Genomic DNA, 12,480 nt, shown 5'->3' with positions numbered 1-12,480 from the left:
AACTCAATGTCCTTTTGCAACAACCTTGAGAGAGGCAATGCTACCTTACTAAAGTCCTTTATAAACCTTCGATAAAATCCTGCATGTCCAAGGAAAGAACGTACTTCCCTCTCGGAGGAGGGGTAAGGCAAGCTAGATATAACATTAATCTTTGCTGGATCTACGGAAATACCATCTTTGGAAACAATATGTCCTAAAATAATGCCTTGCTTAACCATGAAATGACACTTCTCAAAATTCAAGACAAGGTTAGTTTTAGTACATCTTTCCAAAACTTTTTCAAGGTTATCCAAGCAATGATCAAAAGAATCACCATATACCGTGAAGTCATCCATAAATACCTCCATACATTGCTCTAGAAAATCCGCAAATATGCTCATCATGCACCTTTGAAAAGTTGCCAGTGCATTGCATAAGCCGAATGGCATACGCTTGTAGGCATAAGTTCCAAAGGGGCAAGTAAATGTTGTTTTTTTGTTGGTCCTCTAGAGCAATGTGTATTTGAAAGTACCCCAAATAGCCGTCTAGAAAGCAATAATGGGATTTACCGGATAATCGATTGAGCATTTGATCTATAAACAGAAGTGAAAAATGATCTTTTCTAGTGGCCGAGTTCAACCTTCGGTAGTCTATGCATACTCGCCAAGAGTTTTGCACCCGTGTTGCTATGAGCTCCCTGCTTTCATTCTTGATTGTGGTTACCCCGGACTTCTTTGGCACAACTTGAATGGGACTCACCCATTCACTATCCGAAATGGGGTAGATGATGTTCGCCTCGAGTAACCGTGTTACCTCCTTCTTGACAACCTCCAAAATGGTAGGATTCAATTTTCTTTGAGGTTGTCTTACGGGCTTCGCTTCTTCTTCCAAAAAGATCCAGTGCTCACACACTTGGGGACTTATCCCCACTAGATCCGCCAAACTCCACCCTATTGCCCTTCTGTTCTTCCTCAAAACACATAACAATTTCTCTTTTTGTTGAGGATTTAGTTACCTTGCTATAATCATCGAGAACTTGTGGGCTTCATCAAGGTATGAGTACTTTAGGTGGGGCAGTAGTGGCTTCAATTCTAGCTTTTGCTCTTGGGTTGTCACTTGAACTTCTTCACTTGGGTCTTCACTATTTTCTTCAATCATATGTTTCTCATCTAGCTTTGCATAATGCACTTTGGCCACAATGGTGTCAATCAAGTCACACCGGAATATGGAGTGGTTCTGCGGTGGGTGCCTCATTGCTTCTTCTAGGATAAAACTTACAACTCTCCCATTTATCTCAAATGAGTAGGTTTCTGAATGGGCATCCAACTTGAATATAGAGGTCCTCAAAAATGGCCTCCCAAGTAGGATAGACGATGTCCTTTCGGCTTTACTTGGTGGCATCTCAATGATATGGAAATCAATTAGAAATATAAAACCCTTTATGTTGACCAACACATCCTCCGTAATACCCGTCACGGTTATTATGCTTTTGTCCGCCAAGACAAACCTAGCCGCCGACCGCTTCAACAGTGGGAGCTTCAATGTATGATAAACAGAAAGAGGCATAATGCTAACGCATGCACCAAGGTCACACATACAATCAATGAATTGGACTCCATCAATGACACAAGAGACTAAACAAGGGCCCGGATCAACACACTTTTCCGGAATGGCTCCCATTAAAGCCGAAATAGAACTCCCTGAATGGTTTCTAACTCATGAATTCTATCTTTGTTCATACACAAGTCCTTAAGAAATTTCGCATATTTAGGCACTTGATGTATAGCATCAAAGAGAGGGATAGTTACCTCCACTTTCTTGAACATTTCCACCATTTTTGGGTCAAGTTCTACATGCTTCTTAGCCTTTCTTGCCAATGTAGGAAAAGGGTTTGGTTGAGCCACTTCCTCTAAGACTTGCTCCTTTCTAGGGGCTTCACTCCTTGGTTGAGGGTCTTCCACTTCAACTATCACATGTGCTTCCTCCTCCTCTTCAATTTCTTCTATCTCAACCCCATCCTCCTCTTGAGCAACTATCATTGGGCTAGGTGCCTTTGAGCCCTTCTCTTTCAATTGAATTCCGGACCTCAAGGTTATGGCGTTGATGCCACCCTTGGGGTTAGATAGAGGTTGAGAAGGTATGGCACTAGAGTTTGGAGCTTGAGGGGTGGAAGTGGAAGGTGGCTCCATGCAAGCAATGAGAGCTTGAAGGGTGGAAGTAAGGCCATTGAGACTTGAGTTGAGTGTATTTTGGAGTTTTTTTTTGCCCTTGGAGTATGGATCGGAGTGTGTCATCTTGATTCGGAGAGGTGGAGGGATAGGTGATTTGTGGTGTTTGTGATTGGTTGGGTGAAAGTGGTTGTCTATGAGGTGGTATGTAGGTTTGATAGTTCCTTCCTTGGTTTGGTTGTTGGTTTGGAGGGTTTTATAAGTATCGGTTTTATGGAGTGTTGTTGTTCCATCTTTGGTTGCCTCTATTGTCCCTACCTCCTTGTTGATAATTGTCCCGCCAACCTTGGTTGGAGCTATCCCTCCAACCTTGATTAGAGTTGTTACTCCCTTGGTTATAGTTGCCTCCTTGTTGGAGGTATCCTTGGTTGTAATTTCTCCCTTGTGAATGGTATCATTGATTAACACGTTTATAGTAGGAGCGATCATAAAAGTTGTGGGTAGCCGCTAGAGTGTTATCTTCTTGGAGACTTGGACATTCATCTGTGTAATGGGAGTAGCATGAGCAAATGCTACACACTTTTTGGGGGACCAATTGTTGGCTTTGTTGGTGTTGAGGGGAGGGTGAAGGTTGTGGTTGATTCACTTGGAGTTGCGTTAGACCTTCGGGACTCGCCCTGGATCTCCGAATAGCCTCACCTGAAACTGGTAGACACACTGAGCCACCACGTACCCCTCTCGCCCGTTGTATGCTATGGATGGTCACACTAGCCCCTCGATGGCATGGCGGGATTTCCCATTGACAGTTCCTGAGGTCATTCTTTTGGGAGATCCTTAATCCTGGAAAGAAGGAAAGGCATCAATCCAGACCGGCAGCACCCGAAAGGGAGTCTTAGCTTTACGGCCGGGGGCAGGGCTCTCTCATAAGATTGATTGGCCTTTTCATTCAAGCAGGAATGAGAGCCGATTCGAGATTGCCCTGAAAGGCAACTAGTCTTTAGGTTAGGGAATAGCAAATTGCTCTTTTTTCGAACGAAATCAAATAGTCAATCCCTCAACCACGGACAGAGACTAGGCTGCACCTTCTTCCTTCCGCTTATAGATTGACAGTCTCAGTCTTAGTCACCAAGTCGAGCAGGAAAGACGAACATCCGGTCATAGATCGGTAACAAAGCTAGTCTTTTCATCGCATTGGATTCCTATAGTAAACGTCACCAATCCTACTCTACTACTCAAGTAAAGCTGGAGGAACAAGGGCAGATGAACAGCTTTCACAAACCTGTGCTGTGCCAAAACAAAGGACTGAAGCCGGATCGAGCTGCATTTAGGCAAATCGGTTAGCAAATCAATCAGGTGGGAAGCTAAAGCACGAAAGCATATAGGTGGGATTCACTTCTGATTAGTGTCATTCATTCTCGGAAAGAGGCAAGATAGCCTTCGAAAAGACGAAAAGAAAGTGTTGAAGCCAGTCATTTCGATTAACATTCTTGATCTTGGAGTGTCACTCCGGGTTGACATTTCTAATCAACTAGTGGTTGGTGCCAGTCACTCACATTTCAACTCTATCTATCCAGGCCAGGGGAAAGTACTAAAGAAAGTAAAGGATGCCAGAAATCGTCTTCAATCTATCTGGAATCACTCACTCACGAGGGGTTCTTTTGAAAGCACCCTTTCTTTCTTAAAGCTTCAGCTACTCTTTTCGCCGCCTTAAAGGTAAAGGAAAGCCAAAGCTGACATTACAGCTTGTCGCTCTTCGAGCGGAGGGCAGGATCTAACTTCCTAGTCTCGATTGTTGTAAGGGTTAAGCTAAAAGGGGCTTTCAAGGCTCTCGTCCCCTCGGTACTCCAACTGGGTCCTCAAATGCCAGGTTCTGGACTCCATCCTTCTCGTATGAACTGCCCAAACAACGCTCGGGATGACAGACACACTTCGGACGGAGATGCTTTTTGTACGGGATCTATTGGTTCAGAAAGAGAGCTACTAAAAGGTAAACATTTTCCCCGATCCCAGATCAAGAACAAAGTCCTAAACAAAGTCTTTCTCCTCACCGACAAAGCAGAGTGCTAATTCCGATCAAAACAACCCCGAAGATAAGATGCTATATATAAGATTAAGTGTGGATCTATTCCAATAGTTTCTGGTAAGCCTGATAGAGCACAGTTGGTAACAAGGCGAAGCCGTGCCTGAAAGTGAGTTCCTTGTTTTTCTGTTCTTTCTTTTCTTCCCTATGTGCCCCTTGCGTATAAAGAGAACCTTCTCCACGCTTAAGTAGCTAAGACGCCATCAGGAGAAGTGGGAGATGGTCTGTTTAACTGTAGTTTCATCCTGTAAGGGAGTCTTCGACTTCGAGCACACCTACACCTGGGTGGTTCATATCCTATTTCTTGAAAGAGAGAGTGGTACTTTCATCCATGACCGGGTGGGTATGGTCTCTCTTCCCGAGCATCTTCTTCCTTCATGGAAGACAGGGCAAACCAATCTATCATACAGATCTGGCAGGTATCCATTGAAAGAAAATCCTTGCTGTATTGCCTTTTTTTTTGCAAGGTCAAGACCACAAAAACCAAGGGCATGGGGAGGATGATACTGAGTCTTCCGTCGCCTCTACCAATATGGTCAAAATTGATGAAAAAGATTCTGCAAGATCGAATGTAGAGGAAATGGAAACTTGATGAAAAGTCTTCTAGATTATCATGTTTGCTTTTGCGAAGACCGATTCTTGAGCTTCCGATGTTCCTAAAGAGCTAAAGGTGATGTGGTACTTTAGATAAGGATACCCTAGAATATTGGAGTAAAAAGAATCCTGGTGAAGACAAGGTCTAAGTGTTTTGGGGTGATAGAGTTGAGGTTGAAAATGAAGCTACTGATGTAAACCAGAGCTCTGGTGATTCAGATTTGGCATTTAGAAAGCAGATAGAGGAATTCAAGGCTTCGATTAAAGCATCAAAAGACGGGATCACTATCACCCTACGTGACTGACTTTAAGAGCTTCGGTATATAGAAATGAATTCTTTATCCAATTTAATATTCAATTGAAATTTATTTAACTTTCCCCAAGCACCCTCTTCCGCCCAATAACAAGAGAAAAGGGGTCCCAGCGTAAGGAGCCACTCCTCTCCCTCCTTAATGGCTCGAGCAGGACGAGCAATCTCCGGTTTCGTAGTACTACTATCGAGGCGGGCTAGCCGGACTCTCAAACCCAGACCCCTCATAGAGAGTCAAGTCGAGACCAAAGGCGAGTTCCCCCATGAAGTCTGGACTGCCCCTCCCCGTCAGAGGAGTCTTATTTACCTCAAAGATATGGATCGGTCAACCGCTGCAGGGGAAAGAGAAACAGATGGGAAATGAGCATATCACGATCATTCCTCTATTCCCTCTGGTCCACCCGATATCCATTCCTTATATCTCGGCTGGCCAGTACCCATATTTGCCTTATTTTCCATGCATCCCTCCTTCCTCGGATCCACCCCTCCACGTTGCATTCCTTGCCCCGCCGATGAATTACCCCTAGTGAAGACACTCTGGTTTGAAAGGGGCCACTCTCTAGCTCTAGCTATGATCTAATTTGCTATGTCCTCATTCCATCGGTGGAGAATCCGCTTTCTATTCCACTCGTCGATTTATCTATTTATGATTGAGCTAACTGACTGAAACCTTTCCACTGCGGTGGGATCTAGATGGATGGTGGATCAACGGCGAGCCGTTCAACCAGGGATCTATCCATAGTTTTGTGTCTGTTCCCGTTCTAATGAAGTAAGAGATCCCCTTAAGGACTATCTATTTGGCCGCTCTGACCTCCAGTCGAAGGAGGCGGATAACTGTAGCCCGCTAACGGTGATTCCTGTGGGAAGCACTTATCCTTATCTTTCATTACCTGAGCAGGCACTCTACTCTGGCTTAGTGACCAGTCTCCAGAGTTTCCATAAAATCTCCAGTTTTCCAGATGGAGCTACAAATAGGAGGATGGGAAGGTACGACTAATTTCACTGTGGCGCCCCTTCACTCACTTGTGGTTTCGCTACTCTCCTAAACGGGAAAAAGCAAGGGCTTACCTTAGAAGCTCTTTTTAAGTTTCCTTTTCACTAAAAAGAAAGGGCCTTCTAGCGATAGAGACTAACAAGGGAACTTACCAATACTAAAGGCGGATCGATCAGGCTGAAGTGTAGCATCTCAAGCTTATCTTTCTTTTGCACCCGCCTACCCTGTACTGCCGAACGTTTGCTACAGTTAGATTATTCTAATATATATAATAAACCGATTCGATTCAAGTGATTGAAACACAGGACCCTTTTCCACAGTTACAGGACCGTTGCGACAGTTGTTGATACCGAAAAAGTTTCCCTCAGACATCTCGACCGGGAAGTAGCATATCTTTCAAGAAAAAAATTCGGAAAAAACCAACCCTAAAAGCTATCTTGAATAAAAGAAGGGAACCTTATTCGTGGACAGATGAGCATTTGCGACCGTTTACAAGAGTTAATACCGAAACAGACAATTCCAGATGCCCTCAGACAGATACCACTAAACAAGTAAAGGACAACGGACAGTATTCGTGGATATAGCGGGAAGACCTACTATCATTCAAGGAAGCGGACCGTTGACGACAGCGGGATGGACAGATGCTACTCAAAAAGCCGATTATCGCATGTTTTTAGAGGCGGTACTTGACCCATCCGACCCCTGTAGTTGCGATTTCGCAAATAAAATAGACCTTTCCGGACCTTTTCCTCATGGAACGATAAGACCGATGCCACTATCGCCTCTTGGCTTTGCTTTAATAGATTCTATTCGACTGGCTGGAAGGAACGTTATACGACTTTTTGACTTTGCAAGAGTAGTTTCATCGGTGGAAGGGAGGGAGAAGGTTGTTCGACTGAAGCCCGACCTCTATGATCTGAAATGAGTGCGGAAATGTCCCTTTAAGAAAAGGATCTTTACAGAAAAAGAGCTCAGAGGTTTAGTCAGCTATTGTCCTATTTTCTTTTTTCTTCTCGATGAGAGGCTTCCCCAACAGCACTGGTTTGTCAACCTCCATGGTCTTTCCCAATCCAATCTTTTTCTATTACTGACACCTGGAGCCAGCAACAATTGCTAAAGCAACTCCCGAACCTAATTCCTAAGGTCACATACCTGTCGCATAAAAAGAAAATGCATATATAGTTGGAATCTCCAATAGGGCAGGCATTAATATGAAAAGGTTTACTTTCCAGCTGGGACATCATCCACAGCTAGATCTTAGAAAGAAATTGCCCATCATTTGCACATCGATACGTGCCTGCTACGCTTCCCCTTTGTCGGACTAGGAGCTCTACTAGGCTTAACCGTGGGAAATTACTTTAGTAGATCGAAAGGGCAAAGAGAGCCACCCGGTTATCATGGATAAAACTACCACTCTTTCAATTGGCGTCTAACCATCTTCTTCTCACTAGGGCCGGGGTTGGTCTTTCTAATCAATCAGAAAATTCACCGGTGGATTGATTGATCTAAACCAAAGACTTGATTATAGGAGAAAGGCGTTCTCATACCCTGATACCCCTTTGTGGAAACCTAGAACAGAAGAAAGTCTCTTTAGGATTAGGATGGCTCTGTCCTAGCTAGACCGAGTCACAACTACTTATTATATTCTAGAAGACTCGGGCACACTTCCCTATACTTCTCCTAAGTGACATCAAAATCCTCTTTCAGCCGATTCGAAAGCAGCAATAGATGAGATTTGGAATCAGACAGAGGGTTCACGCCTCACCCTTCAAAGGGGGGACTGGGGAGTTAAGACTTCCTTGCTCTTAGGCCCCTTTAAGGCTTAGGGAAGGGGCCAATAAGATCAGGAAGAAGGAGATTGGATCCCTCCCCTTCCATATGGTTGTTATCTCTTCTGTGTCGTGTCAAGCCAGTTCATGAATGAATGGCAATCATGAGTGTAAATCGGCTTGTTAGGGTCCGGTCGTGGCCAAGCCTCGAATCGAATCCTGGATCAACGCCCTTTTTCGCTTAACCCATTCGTTCAGAGTCGACAACTGCAGATAGGCCTCTCCCCAATGCAAGGCAAGGTGAGTTTGTCGGGCATGACGTGCTTGTGCCTATCCCTTTTCAGAAATAATAGATTGCAGCTAATCCAGTTGATCCTGTATAGGCGGAGGTGAGGACGGGGGGCGAAGCAAATTGAAGTTTATCCTAAACTAAAGAAGTCCAAGTTTTCATTTTTTCCGGGTATGAGGAAAAGCCAGAAGTGGTTTATCCAGGCTGGTTGAACCCCCGAAAGAAGCACCAATAGCATAAATAGCTATCATGGTTGGAGCGGAGCACAGATAGCAAAGGTATGGGTAGAGGTCAAATGCACACATCTACCAGGTAGGTGGTGAAAAGAATTCCATACCCGCCTAAAATAACTTAAGCCTAAAACGAAGTAAGAGGCCAGGTCAACAATCTAATAGGTTGCGTTCCCCCCATTCGAGAAGAGGAATCCTAGCTAGCTACTGGATGGAGGGCGGAGTAGAAAAGTCATTGCACAGGGGTAGCATCAAGAGAAGAGCGACTTCCACTTCATAGTTGCTTTCTCCAACTGAGAGGTAGACTGCTTAGTTGGGGCGGGAACTCATACTGCAATAAGAGGGTCTGCTAGATGAAAGATTAGCCTCGGACCCTATTCGCTCACATGCATGGATGAGAAGAAAGAGGATCTCGGGAGGGTCAAACTTTGGACCTCGGAAAGGGCCTCTAAAAGTGGGTATAGTCCCTCTTAGGAAAGGACATCGTGTGGTACTCTTTCATTGGCTAATGTGAATAGTAGGGGCTAAAGGCGAGTGAAGTGAGATCCGAGCTAGGTTAACTTCTTCTCTTATGAAATGGATAATTAGAGGCGTGATCTATTCTATAAACAGATATCGGAACAGAGATTGAAAGCAGAAACCAGAGATCAAACTCCATAGTGTGAAATCCCATGATTTGAGCCTATCAGTATGGGATATCATAGGCTTCCCTTGGTTCGCTCGGTGTAGGTATCACCTTGATGTGCGTAGCTATTGCCTTGATCCTTTGGTCTGCTCGGGTCATTCCATTGATACGCTCATCGGGCTCGTCGTTAGGGCTGACAAGGAGAGGAATCATTCCCATCGAATCTCTTCTCCCAGATCTTCTTTGTAGTCCAACTTGGTATATGTAAGAATTCATGCTCAGTTGGGGGAATAGTGTGACTTGGCTGCTTTCTTCGATAAATTTATTATTCTTTTTTTCCTCTGTTTTGTAAGTGAACGAAAGGCTAACATAAGCTAGAGTGGAACGATTTACTTTTCTATCTTGATGGCTAGAAAGCCGTCCGGCCCTACGTTCCGGATAAGCCGGATAAGCAGCATCTCAGAAGGAAAGTCTCAACCCTTTGCTACGAAAGTAGGCTATTCTTCCCAGAGAAAAGGTTTCATATCATATAAAGGTTTGACACCTAGTTATCTTTATTTAAGTCGGCCTGACTCGGCCTAAGTTAACAACTAGTTGACCTTTCCCAAGGAAACTTCTTTCCCTGGAGCAGCAACTGAAAAAAGACCGGCTATGTCTGAAAACCTGAAACGGATTCGTTAACAACATATAATAGATATACCCCAGATACCATTTGAACCAGAGCTGAAACCTTTCGCTTCGCTCTAGTGACTACGTTCCTCGAGCCTGGACTAAGAAAGATGTGCCACATATACCACCAGTGATGTAACCTGACTCAATTACCATCCTATTACTAGGAATCGATCGAGGAGACTAAATCGCCACAGACGATCGAATTGAATTAGTTCAGGATCACTCTTTTGAGCTTTCCAATGAGTCATAACCGTAGGACCTTCGAAGATTGATTCTATGGTAGCATCCGGGTTGCTAGTGGTAACGGCGTACCAACTAACATAACGTAACCAACTCTGAATCCGGAGGGATCACTCGAGAAAATCTCTTGTGCCTTCCGATAGGTGGAGCTCCTCCGAAGCAAGCTTAAGCTCGCGAGGACGAAGCTCATGTCTTAGGTAGTTAAGAATAACACCCTTGACATTAGGATGAAGAGGTAATCCCCTTCCTAACCATAGGTCAAGAGGGAGGTTGGCTTACATAGCCCGAAGCCTTTCGCTTCGCTCGAGTAACTTCGTACCTTTCGATCTTTAAGCTACGGGTATGGTTGAGCTCGGAAAGTGTCCTAAAACCCACACCAGCAAGCCGAGAGATCGTTGAAAATCTCCGACACTGATACTTGAGTTGAACGGCAATCGCCCCATACCATAGGGATGATGCGCATTCAACAGGGCCAACGATGAGACAGGAGAGAAATCCTTAGTCAGACCATCAGCAGCCACCAAGAGGATCCTTTTCAGGACTCCCATCATGACCGGCTGGTCTTCGAAGACCCGCTGTCGGGTGAGACACGAATTAGAGAAGGAAAGAGTCAGGTTCTAACCAAATATTCACATAGACCCTCTTTACAGTTGATGCCGTTTTCTCCGAAGATAGACAGGGGTAATGGGTATACCACCCAACAAAGTCAACTAGCATAGGATATATCATTCTAAATCCTATGTTGGTGGCCGTTCCTTGCCCCGAGGCTGTAACCTAAGTTACGACCTCTCCTTCTATAACTGAGCTCACCACTGTGAACTCCCCTAGATGAGAACCCTCATTGCCTTTGGAAGGCACCTTGGTATGACCTAAGGAGTGGACTGTCACTGAATTCCATCCAAATCAAATGAGCAACCGTTACAACAATCATGTTAGACTAAGAAGAGCCTTGGGTTCCAGTCCCTCGGACAGACCGTCCGGAGTCCAGACCGCTGCTGCGAAACATACGACTCGATGTTAATCAAAGTTGGTACGCTCGGAAGGGTATGACCCTCTCAGCCATCGGGATTTCATTTCTCCCGTGACGTCCAATAAGAGCACCTGCTTTCCTAACCTAAAGTTTTTCCATCCTTTTTCAAGATGACCTGGAATGGCTTGACTGAATGGATTGAATGGACTGCTATCGTGCTACTGGCTTGAGACTTCCTGTTCTATTGGAAGAGAGATGAGATTCCTTCGGGACAGACTCCATTCCGAATGCCAATAAGACCACTTCCTCAATCCTGAGCATCATTTAACTCAAGAGCCTTGCGGCACTCCCACTTCTACTGGATCTCAAACCGGAAAGAAGAAATAAGGAAATCATTTAAAAACCTGCAAACTTGTATCTCGGAACAGACACTACAACTTCCATTAAGCCATCTTCCTCAATGAATTAAGCTTTCTATCAATGGATGGCAGGCCCTCAACATCCATGAAACTTAGGAAAAGATCTAGGTTTTCCCATCGTACAGGGACAAGGAGACCTTCCAATTCATTTTTGAAAAGGTCAATAGCCGGCTTTCGGGGTGGAAAGCAAACCTGCTCTCGGGCTGGTCAACACACCCTCATTCACGCCACCACCTCCGCCATTCCCTATATGCAATGTGTTGTGAATTGGATTGATGATCTTGATAGAGCTCATAGGAAATGGAGATCCACAGACCAGAGTAAGCAAGCGATTGCACCTTGTAAACTGGGAGACGTTTAAAAGAAGCAAGTCTCAGGGGGGCTCTTATGGGTATGCATGACGTGAATAGGCTTTCTATGGCTATGTCAATTGCAATTGGATACTCCTACAGGAATTGGAAGCTCAATGGAACCAGATAATCCGCGCCCGCTACCACATTGGAAAGGGTTCCCTTGTATTCCTATGTATAGGTAGAATAGGTATAGGAAATGACTTTGTAGGTCGAGTAGATTCAAGTCCGGTCAGAGGAAATAACTTGCCTGTAATGAAGAGTCTCCGGGGCGGGCAAAAAATGACATTCTATCTTAAACAGAGCTCGATCTAAGCTCTCATACACACGACTGAACCCTTCCTCTTCTATCTACTTGAGAACATAAGATAGACAGCCCCGCTTGTAATAATCCTCTATACAGGTTTACAATGCCCTTATCTATTCATGCTATTCTTGTATTTTTTTAGAAGTAAAAGAAAGCCTTAGCGTCCAACTCTAAATAATTTAATACATAATCTTAATCTTATTCGCACTTGTCAGTAGTAAACTAACTCATTTTCACAGGGATTTACCAGGAGTTTTAGTCCTACTTCACCGTTTCGTCGTCGCTTGCACGACCCATAAGACTCGCAATAAGATTGGTTATACCTCTCTCGATTGATAGAAAGACATTCGGGAGCTGTTTTGGCCTATCGTGAGAAGACACAATATCTTACCACCGGAAGGCTGGCCTACCGGCCCGCAGACGTAGGGAGCCGCCAACCGAACTGCGTAACCAAAGCGACGCCTGTTGGCGGAAGATAGATAGA

The sequence above is a fragment of the Arachis ipaensis genome, chromosome B6 (genome assembly GCF_059453495.1).
Source record: "Arachis ipaensis isolate K30076 ecotype BB chromosome B6, ASM5945349v1, whole genome shotgun sequence".
Taxonomy (NCBI): Eukaryota; Viridiplantae; Streptophyta; class Magnoliopsida; order Fabales; family Fabaceae; genus Arachis; species Arachis ipaensis.
This window is presented reverse-complemented; position numbering follows the sequence as displayed.